The 23375-nt window shown below is 39.6% G+C and overlaps 1 pseudogene; it reads left to right on the top strand.

Moving 5' to 3' along the window:
* The first annotated feature begins 6013 nt into the window (after nucleotides 1-6013).
* LOC125356246 lies at nucleotides 6014-6656 on the top strand (annotated as a pseudogene).
* Nucleotides 6657-23375: the final 16719 nt, after the last annotated feature.

A 23375-nucleotide genomic window follows, 5' to 3' on the forward strand; every position in this document is an offset into this window, starting at 1 on the left:
AAATAGGGTTTCTTTGAGGGTACATATGACGTTTAAAATAGAACCATGCCTATAACATATTGTTATGTGTCATTGATTTTAATCAGTGTACCTATGTGCTCGTTTTTCCCTGGGATACAAGTAACAACAATGAGAAAAATACCATCAATAGCAACAAGCATGAAACCCACCAATAACTGAAGGAAATGTTCGGCCATGACTATCTGCTCGTTCACTGCTGTTTTAGAATGTTCCCCGAACTGGAAACCTTCTTAGAGCCATTTTTACAAAAAGGGAAACCAAGGTTCTTTTTCTTTAAAGCTGGTCCTAGGGCTTGAATTCAGGGCCTGAGCACTGTCCCTGAGCTTTTGTGCTCAAGGCAATTGCTCTATCACATTGAGTCACAGTGCAGTTCAGGCTTTTTGGTGGTTAGTTGGAGATAAGAGTCACATGAACAGAACTTCCCTGCTTGCACTCAATCTTGGTCATCAGATTTCAGTCTCCTGAGTAGGTAGGAGGAAATCGAGGTTCTTAAAAATCAATCCACTTGCTCCTAGCAAGACATCTAACATATAGGAGATCCAGAATTCTACTAATTCAACATCTTAAGATGTTACTTTTCTAATGCACTGGTGTCTTTTTGATTTATCTCTTCCCTTAGCATTTGTCCAGGAGGGTTCTAAAGATGAAGGGCTTAGGTTTGGGAATACATTCTTTTATTGCAGGAGAGAGTACTAAGTATGTGTCCCAGGACTCTAACTCTTTCCTGTTAAAGGGGAGTGACCTCATGGCTGTTCTGTGTGCAATCTTAATTAAAAAGAATATTCTTCTACTTTCTCCATTACGAATATGTTTTCACTTCAACTTAGCCTTCCAGACCTAGTGAATTTTTTCTTCCAGTACTGAAAAAGCAAGGCAGTGTAAAATGTACTAGAATGGGGTTCAAATAACACCTTAGCTAAGTCCTGCCTTTGTGACATTTATGTTTTTCCAGTACTCAGAAATCAATTTTTTAACCTGAAAAAGCTAGTGGCATCTACCCACAGGGAGGCTAGGAGGTTAAATACACTGGAAACCATTCTTCCAAGTGCCTGGAGTTCTCAGAAGATGGGACCTGCTACTGCAATTGTTAAGCTCATCAACCCACCAGTCCCAGGAATCTGTTTCTAGCCACATTCCACCAAGGGCAAGCTCCTTTCCCAGGAGCTTGTGTGCTCTGCATGGTTGAGAAGGCGCCAGGCTATTCTCTACCCCCTCGATAAAGGCATTTTCACCATCAAATGGCTCCTCTGAATCAACCCAACATTTTCCCCTCCCCTGATCTCTCACTGCTAACTTCACTTTGGCACTTCTTCAAGGGGCTTTCTGTAATGAGCAGGTTCCCAGAGAAAGCTGTTTCCTGAAAGGCTTATAGCATTTAAAAGAAAACAAGTTTAGGGTCTCAGCATTCTTGCTTTTGAAGAAAGAAAGAAAGAAAGAAAGGAGCTTAATCTGCAGGCCTGGCAGCTATAGCAGAAGCCTCAGGCTTTCCTGATCACAAGCCTAAAGAGCCACCATCTCATCATGCATGCCATTTCCCAGCTCCTTTTGCAACTTCATTCTGGCTTGCCCATTTGCCTGGGAAGGGTTTGGTGGGAAATCCAACCTCTCCCTCAATTCTTTGTTCCTCAAATTAGGGTTGAATGCTGTTGGCAACCCAATCCCTTTCCTTAAAGTAAGCAGGAGATACAGGGGTATGGGTGTGAATATTGTTTCTCTGATAGGTTTAAACATTTGGGGTCATTGGATTTCAGTTTCTAAGAAAAACACCAGCATATAAATACTGTGAGATATAATCACACTAGAAGGAATTCCCTGCCTTGAGAAAACCCTGAGATCAGGAATGAAGATTAGTACATGAACAGGATCCAGACGGACTTGACTGCCTATCTGCTGCCCCACAACCATGCTTTGTCATCTTGAACAAAGCATCTGATTCTCCTTAATCTCCATTATCTTTCTTAGACAATGCACATCAAGTGCCTAACATAATATCTGTATTAGTCTATGTACAGAAAATATTAATCTATTTATAAACTATGTGTTCATCCAGTAGATTCAATGTCGGGATCCCAAGCTCTTTCTCTGTGTCACACAGCATTAGGCATTGGATACAAAGAGAATTAGGTAGTCGGATAGGGAGTCATTGCTTTCATAGTCTCACTGTCTGGTGAGTCTGTGTTTTATACATCAGGTAAGAAGAGCTGAGAAAGAATGAATAGTATTATATAGTTAGTTACAAAACCACTGAATACTAAAGTTGTATGAGACCCTGGGGATTGAATAATCCCCTTGTAAATTCGAGTAAGTGGTATAGCAGAGAAAAGAGTTATTTACAACCACATGGCAAGGCAAGGAGAAAATTGGAACTTTACTCATACTTGAGTACTTTCTCTTTTATCAGTTCTGAAGATGCTCATCATTTTAGTCACATGAAATGAATTACAAGCGGAGTGCATCAGCACATATGTTTGCACCCTTTCCCCTACAATCTAGAAGGGGCCCTGCAACTGGAGAGGTGTGGAGAGGAGACATCTACAGGACAGGAGACGCGAGCCAGGCTATAAGTAATAATCTAGTGGGGGCATATGGACAGAGAGAGATGGATGGTAAATGTTGACATTTTGGGCACACTCCTCGACACTAGAGCCTATTTATTTTACACAAACTCTTAGTCCCAAATTCTTAGTCTTTTCTTCTAGAGGTAGCTCTAATTAATGTTGATATTTGGCTCAACAGTTGATAAATTACAAATAAAATTGGCACTGTTTGCATGGCTTTGTGTTTCTATGACTTTCTGGATTATAAAATCATTACCCCACAGGAAGAGGTGTACAGTATCCCTGATCTTTTTTGAGGGCAATGGAAGATTAAGTTTGCTCCAGTCCTAACATGACTATCTTATTAAAAAAAAATCTTTTCTATCTGTAGAATCTGTGAATTTGAAGGTAGCTGTGTCTTTTTTTCCGATGGGACCACACAGAGACAGACTTTTTCAGAGTCCTTTTTGTTTTTCCAGAAAGTAGCATCTGCCAAAAATGATATAAATGACTCAGCCTAAATCTACCAGATGAAGGTGAAAGTTGATGTTTAGTATGATGATTCATAGGTACTGAGGCTATCAAGAGGAGCTATAAACATTAGGAAGGTTAACTTACAACATGTAGATTCTTGAATAAAGTTTCCTGCCATCCCCAGGAGTTTCCTGGGAATTCCCTCAAGTGTGATTTTTCCCACAGCATTCCTATGATGGCATTTCTCTCAGGAACTAGAGTCCAAATTATTTTGGATATGGTAAGAGCTCCTGGAACCATTTCCTTGTTGTTGTTTTTTAACTGTGTAAATTAGCTCCCTTTTGGAAAGCCCTGTGTCCAGGTTGATAGGGCAAGATGTTTTGTATATGTCTAATGCCCCAAGGGGTTGGTTTGTAAGGGAAACTTGCTGAACTCAATTGATTATAGCAGCTGCCTTCCACTGAGTGAAGAAAGTGGTGTGCTGAAAACAGACCTAAATGGAATTCTCACAAATTTCTAATTAGGGGTTGAAATAACATTTGATAGATTGTTGAGCTGATGTGGTGGGATGTGAAGCTACTGTTTATGATTAGATGAAATTCATTTGCCTTAGTCCAGAGTTAAAGAAAAATAGTTGGGTGGAAAATGTCCTCCTCCTTCATGTGAAAGACAATTTGGGGAAGGAATGGGGTAGGGTATGGTGGACCTAGGATTGAGTTCTCAGACATGTCAAACTGTACAATCACAAGTTCCCAGAAAGTCTACCAGACTCCAAGGAATGCATGTAGGCTATTGATTTGTCTTTTTGAAATTCAGGTGGAGGTGAGGGAAATTATTATGGGATGGAAGGGGAGATAGGACTCAAAGCTTTCTCAAAGACAGTTCTTCTTCAACATCCAGCATACATCATTTTTTCTTTTAAGTTATATAGTAAGTTAACACTTGCAAAATTGATTATAAGCTGTTTCCTTTGTCAGTCATGCATAGACAGGCAAGCATCTTGTTTTAAGATATCCAAGTCCTTAACAACCATTCTCAGAAAATGAGTCATCTCATCAAGATATCATGTTACTCTTCTTTTTCTCTTTCTTACTTTTTTATCACTTAAACTTGTAAAAACACTGCCTGTCCTCTAGTCATATGGTAGGCACTTCATTAGTTGCAGGATATATGAAAGCAAATGGAACAGATATGACAAGGACATGTTGATTATAACAGCATGATATCGATCTATATATCTATATATCATTATGGAAGAAAGTGTGGCTTCAAGTTAGGAAAGCTAGGAAAGGTGTGTCTCACTCTGGTATGTAGCATTAAATGAGATTTCTATTCCAGAAAGAGCATTATGTAAAGTGAGACCTAAAAGACTAATAAAAATGGCCAAGGCCAAGTCTATTGGGAAGAATGGAGAATATTTGAATTCTAGACACTAAAATAAATTTGGTTGGCTAAAACATTAGAAGGTAAATTTCAAGCTAAATTACAAAAGTCTTAGAGGAGTACAAATGAAAATACACTTTTGAAGAAGTGAACCTGTTTATAAATATTACTCTTTGTGGTAGACTTGGCTATAATCTATTTTTAGATACTACCAAAGCCAACATGATTACAGTTAGGAGCTCCTCCTATGTCTCCTTAGGCATGATTCTCATATGCCATCTCATATTTCCATTATATTAGCAGGCGTATTTTGAGTTCCAACTCTGAGCCAACTCCTATTCAAGACTCTGTGAATTCACACACAAAGGTGACATGATATGTCCATCAAGCATTGGGAGGATGAGAAAACAGAGAAATCAAGGTTGAAAAAATTGTATTCCATATGTGATGGATAGTTTCCATGTAGGGGAAGGACTAGAGGAGCAAAAAAGGACAACATGAAGAAATAAAAGATAGAGTCTAACTGGAGGCAGAAGGATATGGAAAAAAGTACTAATTTTTAATATTATGTACTTAAGTGTATACATATATGTGAATATTTCTGTACACATGAATGTGCACGAATATATATGATTATTATATACAAACACATGTATATATACACGTTTGTAAATATATGTGTACTAAAGAAGTATGGAAGTAGATAGACAGAAAAATGGAGTTATTTGCATGATATTCAAAGGAGGAAAACCATTAAAATCTGTATAAGAAGTATAGCCCAGTAGGGAATTACTTCAAAATTATTTCTATTTATTACATTCCTGTGTTTCTTTTTTCTGATATCAGGGTTTGAACTTAAGAGTTTCACACTCATTCAGCTTGCTCACCCAATTGCAATTTGCAACGTATGACTATAATTATGATTTTCCTGTCTTTCGTCCGGAAATCATTTGAAATTCCTTAAGACAGGGAACACACACACACACACACACACACACACACACACACACACACACGGTCTTCATGAAAGGAAAAACAACCTGCAGAGCTGTACTTACTTCCACATACCACAAAGGCCAGCTTTATGCTATTGTTCACAAAAGTTTATTTTCTCATTGTCTTGAAAAGAACAAGAAAAGGATTCTTAAAAACTTGGTTTTCTCTGAGAAAAATTTCATTAAAATATTGCATTTACTGCTCTGCCAGGCAACACATAGCGCGTGCACGCGCGCGCACACAAACACACACACAGCTGAAAACATGGCAGGACAGTTCAAGGTTCCTCATGGCATACTAAATTCATGTGAGAATTGGCAAGTTTTCAGTAGATGTAGCAGACTCTCAAGTAAGATTTGTAATGGTAATAATAAATTACATACATCTTATATAAATGTTAAAGAGCAGAATCTATTACTTATGGGCTGAATGTGTCTTCCTACAATTCATATGCATAGTGATGACCTTGGGAAGGTCAGTATGCTTAGATTATGTCCTAAGAGTGGGGCCTTCCGGGCTGGAGAAGGAGACCGAGGCGAGAGGAGATGGCGGCCCAGTGGGGCTGGAATTGAATCGCTGGGGAACCCAGGTCTGCCTGTGAAGGATCAGCAAGGGTGGACAGGCAGTTCTCCATGGGTGGCTTTTTCTCAAGTATATTTTCCAGTCTCTGGAACCTGGGAAATGAGGATTTTGACTTAGGGATTAGATGGTGCAGGAAAAACCACAATTTTATACCGTTTACAGATTGGAGAAGTCGTTACTACTATTCCTGCTATCGGATTTAATGTAGAGACAAGTGACATACAAAAATTAAATTCCAAGTTTGGGACCTAGGCGGGACAGTCACGTATCAGGTCATATTGGAGGTGTTATTATTCAAACACAGATGCAGTCCTTTATGTGGTAGACAGTTGTGACAGAGACAGAACTGGCATTTCCAAGTCAGAATTAGTTGCTAGGTTGGAGGAGGAAGAGGTGAGAAAAGCCATTTTATTGACATTTGCAAATAAGCAGGACATGGAGCAGGCTATGGCACCCTCAGAGATGGCAGATTCACTTGGGTTGCCTGCCGTGAAGGATAGGAAAATGGCAGCTATTAAAAAATCAGCAACCAAAGGCACTGGACTTGATGAGGCAATGGAATAGCTGGTGGAAACATTGAAAAGCAGGCAGTAATTCAATCACTCCAACTCCTCTGAAACAAAGATGACACTGGCGAACAGGTGTGCTTCGCGTGTCTACAGGTGAAAACTGAGATGGATGGCATATACAGAACTGACTGCAACATCTGTAATATATATTTTTTAAAAAACCCAAGTATTCGCCTGGAGGGAGGGATAACTTGCAAGTCACCTGAATGTTCAATGTAATGTAAAATGGTTTTTCCTTACTCTCCTGTGTTAAGGTATACTGTTTGTATGGAGTTCTTACTCAAATATAGCTCTGTTAAAGACTGCACTCTTCTCAGGGGGAAAAGCCCTCCTATTTTTGAATTAGTGGTTGCATCTTATTTGGGTAGACACTAATAGATATATTAACTGAGGTTTTTAATCTCCCCTAAAATAAAATAAGTCTTCCTAAAGATTAGACTCAGTAGAGTAGGCTAGAAACATACTGTGTATTATAGCCTTCATTTACTTACCTGACCACTGTAAATCTGGACATTTAAAAGTTTCTGGTTACAGCAGGAATGAATATGATTCTGGTGGCTAACTTTACAGGCTGATCTGTAACTGTCATTTTAAGTGCTTTATAGACTTCAAAATAATTTACATATATTGACTTAACTGATTCACAGGCAACCTTGTGAAATAGGCAGGGCATGTTGTATAATAGTTCTTCATGGTTGTAGACTCAAGGTTTTGATAGGCTGGCTTGCCCACAGACATAGGACTCAAAGTAAGGTTTTGGGTCTGAAGCTTGTCTCATAAATTATACTATATATTCTTGAACATATCAACACTGACACTATACAGAACCTAACTTGAAATTATGGTAAAGTAGTCAGAGAACATTGACAATAATGTCTATATAAACTTACTTGTTTGTGGTAATCTTGCATAATATGGTAAAAAAAAATCAAAACAACAACAAAAAAAACCCCAGAGCAGTCCTAAATGGTTATATTTTATGGAATTCACAACATAATAAAGAAAAAATGACATTAAAGAAAATAAAAAATATTTTAAGAAACAAAAAAAGAGTATGGAATCTTCTTAATACAATTAATTCATTGATTAAAAACAGAGAGAAATAAGATGAAGCCTCTATGTGAGGATACACCAGGGGAGATTTGGCAGCAAACTAGGAAGAGAATCCTCATCATACACTTGGACCTGCTGGTACTTTAAGCTTGGACTTTCTGATTTTCAGAACTATGGGAAATAAATATTTTTCTTTATTATCTTTAAGTAGTTGTACAAAGGGCATGCCATTCAACAAAGCAGTTTATGAACACAATGCCTCTTGATCCAAATCACCTTTTTCAATCTTCTTACCCACCCCTCCTGCCCCACCCCTTCCCTCACTTTTCTTAATTTTTAGGTTATGTATTTTTTCCATTTAACAAAGCAATTTATGCATACAATGCATCTTGATCTGTGTCATCCTTTCAATATTTTTTTCTTCAGTCACCAGATCTATGTTGTATAATAGTCCTTCAGTTACAACACTCCACACTAAGACAAATCACATTAAGCCTAATATAGCAGTTACATACTACTAAATTACATTCATTATTTTTGTTTGATTATGAACAAGGGTCTCCCATCCAATTTAGTACCTGAGGATCTATCTCCCTTGCATATTCCACAGCAGATGAGGCAGGAGAGGCCTTTAGTTTTCACAATAGGATGGAAAGTAGACTTAGTTCCTGTAGCATGGAACTCATTTCAGCCTCATTTTCTCCTTCTCACCATCTCTGTGTCTTTCCCGCATGTTCTATCTCTTCTCTCTCTTTTTAATCAACATTGATCTGAGCCTTCAAACTTCAACTTGAATTGTATATAACAAGAATTAGAAAATGATAAGCTCCATCTTCAACCAGTTGTCATTACCTCAATCTTCCTAAAGTCATAAAGTCCTTATAAACTTTCATAACCAATTACTGGTTTCAAACAATGTCCACATATTTTAAGGCATATTTTTTTCAGGATAGCAACATTGCTTTGTGAGAATGAACACAAATTGATCTATTTTGAGGTTCTCTGACATAAGTAGTCATTGTGAGATGGGTTCTTATACCATGAGGTTAATTCAATTGTCGATTCTACTGTGACAATCACATTAAATTTATCTTTAAACTTTAATTATACAAATCTCCTAGAATATCCATGGTTATAATTACATACATTCAACAGTGTTGGTGGGGATATGGCAGTGAGAGTAGCATGTGGAGTTGGCATGAATTTCTATAATAGAAATATAATGAATCAAGATTAATTTTGCTCTATTATAAGACTGAAGAGAGAAATTCACAGATCTCATTCATTAATCATTTTGAGATGATTAATGATCTTGTCTGAATTCACTTCCCCTTGCTATTGCTGAATAGCTGAGAATGGGTAATTTACAAAGGAAAGAAGTTTTATTTAGCTTATTATTTTGGAGACTAAGAGTTGCAGATCACATGGCCACCTGCTGCTGGGGGCCTGGGGCTATATCATTGCAAGCTGGAAAGGTAAAAGGGCAAATAGGCTCACGGGGAACAGAGCAACTATGAGGGACACATTTAAATTATAACAATGAATTTTCATGAGGATGGGGTCTTCATGAAAGAAATATATTAAGCTCTCTAAATCGAATCACTTATTATTATGTTGTTGTGTCCATTATTGTTGTTGTTAGAATTCTGGTACCAACTCAATGCCTTCTACTTTTCCTGGTAATGCACTGTCATGCTTTGTGCTTTGCTTTTAAAACCCAACCACACAGCTGCATTATTTAGATAACTGACAAACTCAACATTAGTTCCCAGAAAATCCTGGATCATTTTTGTTTGACCTTGTATTTGAACTGGCTTTGGGACCTCAGGAACTGAGAAACACCATTGTTGGACACTTTGAGAATGATCACCCACACACGCATTACCCTTTCTGGATTTTTCGCCACTCGCCCACCATCCCCATCAAGCTGGGGCTTTGGTCCATGTGGGAGAAGGGAAAGGAATCTGGCTGAGTCACAGCCCAGGCCTAGCACGTGGTACAATACCAATGAAGGCCTCTTTATCTGTGGTCTTACTGATGACACAGTGGTCTCGAGGGAGATGGAATCCTAGTTTCATTTCTCTTGGCAGCCCTGTGTCTTTGGAAGGGTCTCAGTGGTTATGGAAGATGAATAAGCCACACAGGCAATAGGTTGGTTGCTTTCCCTTTATCTCCTCTCCCTCCCCCAGATATGTTCTCTGGCCAAACCGAAGAATCCTAAGACTCCCAGAAGGCCCAGCGTACGTATAGCCAAGAGCAACTCCCAACTCCCTGCCACCACTTGCAGTCCCCAAAGGCCTAGAGCTAGCAGATCTGGTCAGGAAGCTTAAAAATAGTTGAGTGTGTGGTGACAAGCCTTGTGGATTTCCTCTGTAAAAATATCCTGAGCAGGGAAACAAACCTCTCAGCAGCTTGTTTTTCCACTGCTCAGGAGAGCAGCCCCCCACTTTCTGCTGCCATAAGCACTCTGGGCACCTGGAGGGTGGTGGGGAGGGTGTGTGCTGAGGGAAGGGCAGGAGCCACGGGAGGCGGCATTGCTCAGTAAAAGGGAGACAGGTCTTCATTAGAGCATGCGCAAGGGGGGCTGGCAACTCTTCAGGATACGAAGGGACATGGTTCTGCCAGCCTGCCATTTCTGTTTTCAGAAGGAAGAGTGATTCTGACCTCCCGTTTTGGCAGCCAAGGCCCTTGCAGACCTGGCTCTGCCCATCACTCAGCACTGCCTCTGTAGGATGTAATGAATTCCAGGGACTACTACTTGTCACTTTACATCATGATTCTTCATGCCTACATACATTGCACTCCGTTCCTCTGCTAGAAAGGACCTTCCCAACTCTGGACTCTTTGTTATAACCTTTCATTCCCTTCCAACCTACACAGTCATCAAGATTGAGCCCAGAAGTCATCCATCCTACCAAGTCCTTTCCTGATCTCCCCAGAAGTTCATCTGCTGTTTCCTAAGCAACGATCTGCCATCGTTTCAATTTATCACCTGGGAGTGTTCCTTTCCAGCCCATGAGTTTTATTTATCTTGGTGTTTTTGTGGCCTCATGTAGGATCTGGCAGGAGTACCTCCTACTAAGCAGGCTCTGAACAACTTTAGGACTGTAAAATTTTTCCAAAGAAGAGAAAGAGGCAGAACTGCTAGTTATCAAGCAACTTGGGTAATTCTGGGTCCCTGTGGGGTTGAGAGTTTGTGAAATACTCATGTCCATTTAGATTCCATGGACATTTGTCTCATTAAATTACTCTGTTAGAAACTGCCAATTATGAACAGTAAGCTACTAAAAGTTTCTTATATAGTAGGGAACAAAGAGATCTTCTTAGTTAACAAAGAACCTTAACATTTCCTTTTATTCCTTCCCAGCACTGCATGAGTAGAGATGCTCTGATTTCAGCTGAGTTTCAGTGGCTCCAACTGTAATCCTGGCTGCCTGGGAGGCAGAGATTGGGAGATGGTGATTCAAGGCCAGCATGGGCCGCAAATCACCATCTCAATCAATGACCGGCTGTGGTGGTGGATTCTTTTTATCCTAGCTATGAGGTAGCCAAAAGGGTGCATATAGTGGTACACACCTGTCATCTTCAATGATATGGAGAAAGACAGGGTGGAGGATCACACACTCAGTCAGTTCAGATGTAAAGAAAGATATATGTTAAAATGATTAATGCAAAAAATGGCTCAAGTAGTAGAACACCTGCTTAGCAAGCATCAGGCCTTGAATTCAATCTTCAACATTACCAAAAATATCTGATTTTTTTTTTTGTCAGTCAGAGGGCTTGAACTCAGGGCCCGGGCACTGTTCCTGTCCTTTTTCACTTAAGGCTGGTGTTCTACCACTTTGAGCCACAGCACCACTTCTGGGTTTCTTTCTGGTAGTGAATTGCAGATGAGTTTCATAGATTTTCCTGCCTGGACTGGTTTCAAATCTTGACCCTCCGATCTCAGTTTCTTGAGTAACTAGGATTATAGGTATGAGCCCTCAGTGCCCGGCTTTCTGATCTTATTTTTACAAGAGAGAAATAAATGTGGGCAGGAGAGAGGAGAAGTAGAGAGAGTAGAGCTAGGCTCAACTTACTGTGTTTCCAGGAGGTTACCCTTTGCATAAGTGACCAAAAAGTATTGAGAATAGAGAAAGTAGAGACAAGATGTATTTGAATCCCAGTATATTATCAAAGTCTTTATGACTGTTAATGAAAAGTGTGAAGTCGATATAATATTTTGTTTGTCCAAATTCAAGAAAATCACCAAAGGGCAAAGCCTAAAGCTAAAAGGAATATGGAGTGTGCTTTGGGATGACAGGCTCTGCCACTCAGGATCTAGACTAGCCTCATTGCTATTATGACCTTTCTGACAGTGATGCCTGCTAAGTGACAGGTGTTTATCTCACAACTATCATCCATTCTAATATCTCACTTACATGCTGTCACTTCTGTCTGACCTGTGAAATAGCTGACGCTCTGCAGAAACATATTTTGTCTTGGTAGCTGTGCTGGCTTTTGAATCATTATTCTAGTTTTGAGATCCTATGTGTATTTCTTCACATGATAGGGAAAGACTCAACAACAAAAAGCAGAACTACTCAACTATACTCTCTGAGGCTTCTGGTAATAATGAGATCAACTCAAAGGACATACAGTTGAGGCAAACTATGGAGTTCAAATGGAAAGTTTGCTAAACTGGTATTCTCTGAGCTCTTGTCAGCTCGCCATGTCAGAACAAATGCTTCAGGTTCTGCATGGGACATAGGTGTTGCTTAGATAAATACCTGAGGCTTGGGAGGGAAATGAAAGCATGTGGAGCCAGCAAGTCAGATCAAATAATGAAATAATATGTGCTTGAGAGACTTTTTACTTTTTGGTGCCAGTCCTGGACCTTGAACACAGGGCCTGCACACTATCCCTGACCTTTATTGCTTAGGGATTATGCTCTACCACTTGAGCCATAGCTCCACTTCTGGCTTTTTTGGTGGTTAATTGGAGATAAAAGTCTCACAGACTTTCCTTCCCCATTCTAGCTTGGAACTGTTATCCTCAGATCTTAGCTTTCTGAGTAGGTAGGATTGTAGACCACTGGTGCCCAGGTGCTTGAGTGATATTTTCAAAGCTGGAAGATCTATTTAAGTGCTGATTCATAGTATTAGTTTGAAAGTACATCCTTCCAGTAGGTTAAAAGATGCTTGAATCTATATCCATGCATGTATATCATCTGGCAGTATTAGTGAGGGTCCCAGCTCTTCAGCTGGGAGGACCAAATCCAGTGACAGGTACTTCTGAGGAGTGAGGTGAAGGCAGTTCAAGCCTCACCCTCACATCTTGCAGGAGAGGATATCCTCCCTCAGTTTTGCCAGGTTGCTACTCAAAGAGTGAAGAGTCTTGGCAGACCACCCAAAGAGAAATAGTTGCTTACATGCTTATAGCCTGAGTTGAAACAGGCAAAGTAGGAGAACTATGGTTAGTGCTTTGCCAAAGGGTAAGTCAGGGCCATAAATGGGAGAAAAATGAACCCTGAGCTGAGATGGAAACAATATACAACCTGTCAGGAAATTGAGTTCAGTGGAGGTCTGGGAACTGGGGAGTTCCAGTAGCTCAGGGGGTGGAGCATGACTGCTGCTTAGTGTAGGGTTACCTGGAGTCTAAAGTTCTCAGCAGGGTCAGGCAGTGTCCCCCCCCCCCCCCCCCCCATGGAACTCTGATGCCTTCTGTGCCTTCTCCAGGTGTATCTCACCTGGTATCTTCAGGGATGTTTCTGATTTTGGTGTGTGTGTGTGTGTGTGTGTGTGTGTGTGTGTGTGTGTGTGTGTCACAGAGAGAGAGAGACAAGAGACACAGAGACAGAGACAAAGAGAGACAGAGAGACTCCAAGACAGAGACAGAGAGAGACAGAGAAAGTCAGAGCAGAGGGAAGAGGTAGAGACATCTATTTTTGAAGGTAAATAACCTGAGTTTGGGCTTAGCTCCATTCTCCAGTGAGTTTTCTACGACTGCAGGGAGAACATTTCTTTTCTTCTCTTAACAGTTTCTGATCTATAAAAATGAAGAATGGGCTCAGAATGTCCCTTAAGTTTTCTTCTAGCTAGTGCCAACTTTCACTTATTCACAGAACTAGCAAGCCCTCTTTTTGCTAGTTTTGCAGAACCTGAGAACTATTTATTTCTGGAATGTTCTATGGGCGAGATCAGTAAATTGGGGCATATCTGGTGGGGAGGGATTCATCAAAGTGTCATAAGCCATCTTTGAAGAGAGAATGAGAGAATTATGATTACAAATACATTTGTTCATAAGCATGGTTTATTGCTTTAGTAGGCTTCGCCTTTGAGTATCATTCTTTCAATTAGCAATAATGGCGCCTCGGTCACTGCGCAAAGCTAGAGTATCATTCTTTCAAACACATTTATGGCAGTTTATAAAGATCACTTTTTCAATGTGAACAATAACCCCCACTCATTGTTTTGCAATATCAAATTTTATTAATAATAATTCCAAGTATAGCTATAAGAAATGTATATGCTTATAAAATTTAGTTCACGTAATCTCAGTCAGATACATTGTATTCATCAGTGAATAAACAATCTGCGTGCTAGGCTTTTTTCTTTTCCTCATTATTTTTAAATAGCTTTATTGGCTTTGTTGTTCGATTATAAAATGAATGCATGTTTAACAGGATACCATCTTAAACTTTTAGCCTTTTCTCCTTTTGTTAAAAATGATCCAGAGCTGCTACAAATATTACTGGGATGTTGACTAACTTTTGAGGATAGTACATGGCTCTCTTTTCAAAAGCTGAATGAAGGCACTGGGAATATGGCTTAGCAGTAGAGTACTTGCCTTGCATACAAAGCCCCGGGGGTTTGATTCCTCAGCACCACATATATAGAAAAGGCCAGAGGTGGCGCTGTGGCTTAAGTGGTAGAGTGCTAGCCTTGAGCAAAAAGAAGCCAGGGACAGTGCTCAGGCCCTGAGCCCAAGCCCCAGAACTGGCAAAAACAAAACAAAAACCAACCAAAAAACAAAAACCAGAATGAGATAGCAGAGGCAGCTGGTAGTCTTCGCTTGGGGAGATGAGCTTAGAAAATCTTGTGGTAGAGCGCGTGCCTCAGATACATGAAGCCCAAGGTTCGATTCCTCATCACCACATATATAGAAAACCCAGAAGTGTCGAAGTGGCTCATGTGGTAGAGTGCTAGCCTGTAGCAAAAAGAAGCCAGGGATAGTACTCAGGCCCTGAGTTCAAGCCCCAGGACTGGCAATGAATGAATGAATGAATGAATAAATAAATAATGTTCTTTCCACCACAGTCCAAGAATCAAGGGATCCACAAATTTGTTTTTAGTATCTGGAACTTGTGAATTATATGAGGATATGTGGCTAAGAGGTTCTCTGAGACATGGAGATGGGCTGAGTGAGGGAGATGCTGCTAGCAGAGGGAGAGGCTGTGATTGACAACAGCCTTTGTCTCCCTCCTGATTGGACAAACAGGTGGCTGGTCAAAGAACTCTCAGCAGACTAGCTATTTGGGATCCTAGTTATCTGTGGTTCAGCCAAAGTAAATCCTTTAGGATATAACACATTTGAGCTAATTCTTGCAAGAAAAATGGACTGGCTTGAATGGAGGTGTTTACTCATTCCACCACTTTTCTGCCCAATAGGGCCCAATGCTAGAACTAAAATTCATTTTAGAGTTTAGACAAGGTCCCTTTGGGATCTTTAAGGATAGAGGACATGTTTTACTTGTTAGGATTTTTTTTAATTTCCCAATTTTCAACTGTGAGGGTCTAGAGACACAGGATCTCAACCAAGAGTGTACACTCTTGAAACACAGATCAGATTTGAATCCTAACTCTACTCTGCAGTGGTGGGCTAGTGTTAGCTATCTTCACTCTGAGTGCATTGTTTTGTAGTGTGAAGTAAGCACAATTATCCCATCCCATTGTGTTTGTAGGGAGGAAATTATATACCTATGCTCTACCACTTGAATCACAGCTCCACTTCTGGTTTTTCTGTGAGTAATTGAAGATAAGAGTCTCGCAGATTTTCCTGCCCAGTCTGGCTTCAAACTGTGTTCCTCAGATCTCAGCCTCCTGAGTAGCTAAGCTAGGAGTATAGGCATGAGCCACAGGTACTCAGCAATCTGGTATTTTTGGTGGTTGATTGGAATCAATGTTGTGTGGACTTTTCTGTCCCTACTAGCTTCAAACTGATCATCCAGGTTTCAACTTCTTAAGTAGTTAGAATTACAGGTATGAGTGACTGGTGGCCAGCTACTATTATTAAATGTGTGTGCTACTATTATTAAATGTGTGTGTGTGTGTGTGTGTGTGATGCCACAAAAATTAAGAGACCACATTTATTACCTAGGTGCCCAGGATTAGTGAAAGCCTCTCATAGGAGAAGTATAATTTAAGTCTTCTAGAATGAAAGTGTGGATATATTTGAGTGTGTAGGACTGAAATAAAGCAGCGCATGTACAGAAGTTTGGTATTATGGAGATGTAAGACGACAACTGTAGAATAGAAAGAGATGAAGTCAGTTTAAAAAATTAAAAATAAAATCAGTATAAAAGATAAAACATTTCCTTCCCTAGAGAATACTGAAAGAGTCTACATGGGAGAGTGAATAGGATTAAACTCATGCTTTACCTAGTTCTTTTGGATTTCAGGGTGGAGAATGGATAGAGTGGTCAAACCAGAGCAGGGATATTTGTTAGGAAGCTATTTCTGCAGTTTACACGAGAGATGGTGGTAGTTAAACTGGAAAAGTGGCCAGAGTAAAGATACGTGTAATCAGTGTTATTTCCCCAAAACAGCCAAGACTGGACATAGGTGGATATGGAGGGTGAATGAGTGAGAGCTATTGCCAAGAGTCTCATTTCAACTCTAGACAGTTGGCTCAGTCATTCCTTAGTATTGGAACAGTGGATGAGGTGGGAAATAGAAATGATGAGTTTAGAGACATTTCAGCCAGAGAGTTCTGGGTTTGGAGTCAGGCATACAGCTCCTAAGTCAGTAAAAAACAAACAAACAAACAAACAAAAAACCAAACACATTTTTTCTCTTTAGCTTTATTCTCTAGTTCTATCATGAGGACCACAAGACTTCAGAGAGGTTCCCAAACATGTGTCTGTGGCCTCAAAGTTGTAGGCTTTGATTCAGCAGGTCGGGTATGTATAGTCTAGGAATCCTCATTTTTCAAAAAGTGTTTAGGGTACTGTAGCTGTCCCACAGGTTTGGAGACCTGGGGATCTGGAGGTGCCTGGGGTTTCTCAGAGCTTAACATTTCTGCATGTGACTCTTCCTATCAATCCAGCCGATGTTCGCTGGTGCACAGTGTGGGCTCCACAGTCACTATCATTGCGTGCCAGTGTCCACAGTGCTTCTCACTTCTTCCCACCATCCCTGCTCCCTGTCTCTCCCTCCACACAGGTTGGGCAGGCAGGAGAAGCCTAGATGGCTGTCCTTCACAAAACTGGCATTGAGGCAACTCCCTGCTGGTCTCCTTCACTGAGGCTATGTGATTAATCTCGCCTCAGGATATTCTGTAATTAATCACTTCCATAGTTCATTCATATGTAGGAGTGGTTACATTTTTCTGAATGTAGTAGTCAGTGCATTAAAAATAAAAGTTCCCTAAACTCAATATTTTAGTAGACAAAGTACATCCAGGAATTGGGCTTTATTTTTCTTCCAGCTTTTATGGGAGGGCATGTGGTGCTCTCTCTCTCTCTCTCTCTCTCTCTCTCTCTCTCTCTCTCTCTCTCTCTCTCTCACTCTCTCTCCTCTCTCTGTTTTCACAGACCCCCACTTCCTGCTATAGATGAGCTCGGCAGATACCACTTTGTAACACACACAGAGGAAAAGCATCCAACATGTCTGAAAAAGACATCAGGGCTTGGCCATCAACAGGAGGCTTTAGGTGTTACTTCTTGCAACTTGCAAGCAGCATTAATTACACCAAGACCTCCAGGCTGGACTAACAAGGGGATTCCCTTACACTGCACATGGAGCCTTTTGGCTGGAGTAAGACCACAGGTCTTTCTCTCTTTGCAGGGCTGTGATCCGTTCTTGGCACCCAAACCTGAAAGGGATGTGGAAATCTGGTGGGAGCTGTAAGGGCCTGGAATATAAGACTTATGTGCAAAGATGAAAGGCAGCAGAGTTGTTCAGCCTGGAGGGATTGTGGGATGACTTAATTATAACTTTCCAATCTGCAGTGGTTTCTTCTATCTCCGCTGAGGTAAGCCCGTTGCTGGATCCTAAGCTCCACTCCAACAGACTCATCTTATTCATCCTTTAGTCTTTCCATGGTGACTGGGACGAAGCTCTGAATGAAGCAGAGGCCGAGGAAGCTGATTCAGCAGCTGTATTCCCACAACTCTGAGGTCATTCAAACCCAGGTTGGAATTCTCCACCAATTACAAACTACAACTTTGGATAGAGCACTTCAACTGATGGTTGTAATTTTCTTACCAATAAAATGAAATTACAATATTGACCACATCTGGCTGTTTGAGGGAATAAGGGAGAATTATTTAACATGCCCTATATAAATTTGAGTTTGTATTTCAAATGTTTCTTAAACAAAGGATTAAAGAATGCTTTGTAAAGGATTTAGATAGATGCTGGAAGATAGATAAATAGGGTGGGTTGAAGTCGTGCTTTGCCTTGGATGGTACTGACTTAAGAAGGTAAAGAAGGCTAGCATCTCAATTTGAATAGAGAAAGTGATTTCTTTTTAACATTGGAAGAATCTTAGGTCTGGAGTTTGTGGCAATTTAGTGTGTATGTCTCTATGTGTTTCTCTCTGTGTGTGTGTGTGTGTGTGTGTGTGTGTGTGTTTCTGCATGTGTGTTCCCATGCATGTGAGCCTTCTTGTAACTACAAGTTTAAAAATATACTCACAATGCAATTTATCCACTTAAAACATATAGAATATTACAGTCAATGCTGAAACTCCTTTTTCCTACTCCCAATATTATTCCTTGTTCCCCAGAGGCAACTGCTGTCATCATTTTATCTTTAAGTTTTACATTACCTTGAGTAGCTATACAAAGGGGTTTTAATTCAATATGTCTGTGAATACAATGCATCTTGATCAGTGTCAGCCCTTTTGTCATTTTCTCCATTCTATCCCAGCTCCACACAGTCCCTCAATTTATCTGGTCCTATTTTTCATAAATGTGTGTCACTGCAACCCCTCTTTTCTTGCTGGTTATGATGTAGGCATAAGCAATGCACGTACTTGCTACTTACGTATAATTATGCATAATCTTTCATACCACACATTTCTTAGCAGCTGCTTTCCTCTTCTTTTATACTCCATGTCACATTTTTGAGATATATTCATATTTCTATATAGAATCCAGTTAATTTGTTTTGATGGTTGCTATTGTGATAAGTTAGATGAATATGTATCACAATTGATTTGCTCATTCTCTGTTGAAGAAATAAAAACAATTTCACATTCTTTTTCTCCTTTGCAAACGATACTAAAATGAAGAAGTGGGATCCCTGGGTGCAAATGGACAAGCGTTTCTCTCGAGGAGAATTCTAAGTCACTTAGTCTGCACATTTAAGTTTCACTGAAGCTACATTGGCATCCAAAGCCATTATACAAATTCATACCCCACCAGCAGGGGCTGAATGTTCAGCTGTCCCATGTCTTTTCCAGTAGTTAGTACAGAGTCATTAATGCTTGCCAGATTATTTGGTGTGAGATATTACTGTCGCTGTTGCTTGATTTTGCATTTCCATGATTACTAGTGAAGACAATGTTCTTTTTATATGCTCATTGGCTCTTCTAAACTGACAGTTTCCATCACTTGTCAACTTGTAAACACCATTGTTGGTTTGTTTAAACTGATATATAATTGCTTTATTCAGGATGCTAATCTGTGTTGCTTTTATACATTATAAATATCTTTTCAAGCCTGCTTTTTTTCTTGCTTCAGTGTGTTTCATGGTATATATTATATAGGAGAACATTTTTATTTTGGTATGCTATGTTTTATCAATGTTTTCCTGTACAGCAATTATTTTTGACAGAAACCTGGTGATTATCTCTCATGGGGAAATCATTATTCTACATTTTCTCTGATGTGAAAAACAATTCCCATTTGAATTTCATTTCATTACTTTTGTGGGTGAATTGAGACCATAATGTAAAAATATTATTGCTTATTGCCTTTAACTTTCCTTCCATTAATTTAGAATGGCATGTCTATCAAATGTGTTTCAAATGTATTTGAGTTTAGTTAATGAGATCAAATTGTATTCTGTTAACCTGGTTTTCTGTTTTGTTCATTATCACCCTGTTTATTTTATACAGCTTAAAAATGTTCCAACAAATAAGTAGCCAGATCCTACCTCTTTTTTTCCCCCTTTTCTCCTCAGAATCATTTTAACCAATCTTTGCTGTTGGTCTGTTTAGATGGATTTTAGAAGAAGCTCAGAGAATGTAATAGCTTAAATTCGTACTCAAGCTACTCAGAAGGCTAGGGTTAAAGGATCATTATTTGAAATTTTTCTCTGTTAATTTTTTACATGTACTTATTTTTAATGTATTTATAAACATCTTTTTTTCCTTTTTAGTTTCTAAATTGATACAGATTAATGGAGTCCCCTGTGACATTCCAGTACCTACATACATTCTGCAACCAGGTTAAACATTACCAATTCAAACATCCATTGAAGCTTTATGATGGAAACACTCAAACTCTTGTAGCTTATTTGAGATATTCAGTGTATATATAACTAGTATCTATGCTTTACTGTGAAACAGCACCACACTAGAATGTTTCTAGTTGCAAATGAGTACCTACTGGTACTCTTAGCACACTTCCTCATCTCTACTGTCCCCTCCCCCATCACCATTTTGTTCTCAACTTCTATGCGATCAAATAATATAAATTCCACATATGTGGTCATCATGTGGTACTTGATTCTGTATGCCTGGCTTCTGTCAGTTATCCTAAAGTTCTTCAGCTTCATCCATGTGGTCCAAGTGATAGCATCTTATGTTTGTGGGATTGCATTCCAAATGTGTCCCACGTTTTTATCTCATGGTAGGCAACTGGTTGTTTTTACATCTTGCCTGCAGTGAATAGCATGTGTAAAAACTGAGGGTTCAGACGTCTCTTCAACATACTGATTTCATGTCCTTTGAACATTTATCCCGGAGTAGGTTTGCTGGAAAATAAAGACATTTTAGTTTGGTTAGTTTGAGAAATCTCAACATTGTTCTTCACCATGGCAGTGCTAATTAACATTCTCACCAAGTGTTCAAGGGTACCCTCTTTCCCCCATTTCACTCACATTTGTCATCTTTAGGCTTTTGTTATCTTAGCCATTTTTTACTGTGCTTATTTTTGCCATCATAATTGTACTTTTGGTTGTAGCGGGAATGACAGGTATATGCCACCACACCCAGCTTCTTCCACTGAGATGAAGTGTAGCAGACTTTTCTGCCTGGGCTGGACTGGAACCATAATCCTCCCATTGTCAGCCTTCCAAAAACACAGAATGATTGGTTCACACTACCATGCTCAGTTACAGGTTGAAAAAGAAATGTCATGTGCTATTCTGGCCAGGATGGCCGCAAACTATGATCTTTCCATTCTCATCCTACCAAATGGCCAGGATGACAAGTGTGAGCCCCTGGCACGCAGACCCACATGCTCTCAATTGCTTGGTCTAATATTGTCAATGCCAAGGTGCAGAAACACTGTCACCCATAACTTGACTGTAGCATAACAGAGTTTAACCCACCATTGTCTCCTTATAGGCCTACTCTTCATTTTGGTTTTTCTCTGCTTAATTAACATGTAATAAATTTTGTCCCATGATTTAGAATTCTATTTGTTTTGTTTGGCATTCTGTAGGTCTCATTTTTCTTTCATGTTAGACTCTATGGAAGTAACATCTCCTCATGTGTTGCCATCTTATTTCTTTAACTTCTTCCCTATAGTCAGCATCCTCATTTTCTGGTTATTCTTACTAAGATTTAGTGATTTTTTTTTTATATAAAAAAGGTATTGAACAAAGGAACAAGATAACTGCCCTGCACTGGACTGTTGTATATCCAGTCCAGGAAGTGGATGCTTGATTCTCTTATACCCCTTGGGTCCTGTTTGGTGGCTGCTGAAGGGAGAAGACCAACCGGCCATGGATGAATTTGGCTATTCCTTTGTCCTGGGCCTCTCCTACAGGCAATGTGTCTCAACTTTGTCAACGAGTTGCAATTTCTTGGACTGGCCAGGCATAAGATAGAACACAAGGTTGAGCTGCATGCCCAGTGGTGAATGTTTTCCTATTTCTGTAACCTATTTGCTGTCAACTCTCTCTTTTCTTTTCTGATGTTTAATTGAAATCACAGCCTAATGAGGTCTGGCCAGTCCCTTCCCTTAGTTTGAGGACTTGATGTTACTGCCAAAATATTTGAATAGAAAGACAGCAGTTTCAAGAGAAAGGAAAAACTTGAAAGGTGACTAAAGGTCAGTAGAAACACATTGTTTATAGGATACATTCTCTTTTTACCTTTTAACAGATTAATTTGCTGCTAAAGTAGTGGTAGCTTCGGCTACAATGGTTTTTATTTCATAATCCTGGAATACCTCTGGGAACCCGAGATCATCCAAATGAATTCAATTTGTGTTGGTTGAAGTTCAGGATCTATGATCTCACCTGAATTTGCTCCTGGGAGTAGTATGTTTGGAAAATTTTAAATTGTGCTTTTATATTTTCTCCTGCCTTTTAAACTCAATGTAGATGTTATGTACCTATGAATCTTTTCTTAATTTCAGGGTTGAAATCATAGGTCCAACATTTCCACATAGAGAATACATGTATTTGAGGTATTTCAGGGTTGCACTCACCCTTGCCCGTGGGCAATGTGACTCAGGGCAGTTAGAGAAGAGGATATGAGTGTTAGGGTGGGAGAGGCCAGAGTTTGAATTCTGTGGAATGTATTTTACTGGGTGGTCTTCACATATAAATATCTGCTTCGCCATAAAATTATAATTCTTTTTTTCTGGTTGTGGTGCTTAAATTCAGGGCATGGGCACTGTCCTTAAGCTCTTTTGCTCAAGGCTAGGTCTCTACCATTTTGTTCTACAGCTCTACTTCCAGTTTTCTGATGGTTAATTGGTGATGAGAGTCTTGCTGACTTTCCTGCCTGGGCTGGCTTTGAAGTGTGATCCTCAAATCTCAGCTTCTTGAGTAGCTAGAATTATAGGTGGGAGCTACCAGTGCCCAGAAAAGTATAATATTTTAATATGTGCAATTTTATAATTATAATATAATAATTATCAAAGACAATCAGATGACTAAATGCATCTGATTGTTGGGAGAATTTAGTAAGAGTACATATAACATTTCCCCATTTCCACTATCTCAAGTATATGTCTAGAGGAATACTTAAGAGAAAGATGAGTCTGTCTTTCCAGAACATTAAACATGACCTAAAGGCTTCTCAGCAGGGGAATTTGTCTCATTATTTGGCATACTGACTTTTGAAACTTAGCCAAACTGGTAGGCTTTATTTGAATTAACGTACAAAATACTATTTTGTTTCACACAGGGAATTATTCCTGAAAGAGGCTCAGTGGTATTAAAAAAAATTAAATCTTATTTTATAGGTACCTGGGGAACTCATTATTAAAGTGAGTCATTTGGTTAGCCCTTGTGTACAAGACAAAGCATGCTAGGGGCTAGGGATGTAGCTCAGCATAGAGTGTTTGTGGAGCATGTTTGAACTCAGAGTCTGA

The sequence above is a fragment of the Perognathus longimembris genome, chromosome 1 (assembly GCF_023159225.1).
Source record: "Perognathus longimembris pacificus isolate PPM17 chromosome 1, ASM2315922v1, whole genome shotgun sequence".
Taxonomy (NCBI): domain Eukaryota; kingdom Metazoa; phylum Chordata; class Mammalia; order Rodentia; family Heteromyidae; genus Perognathus; species Perognathus longimembris.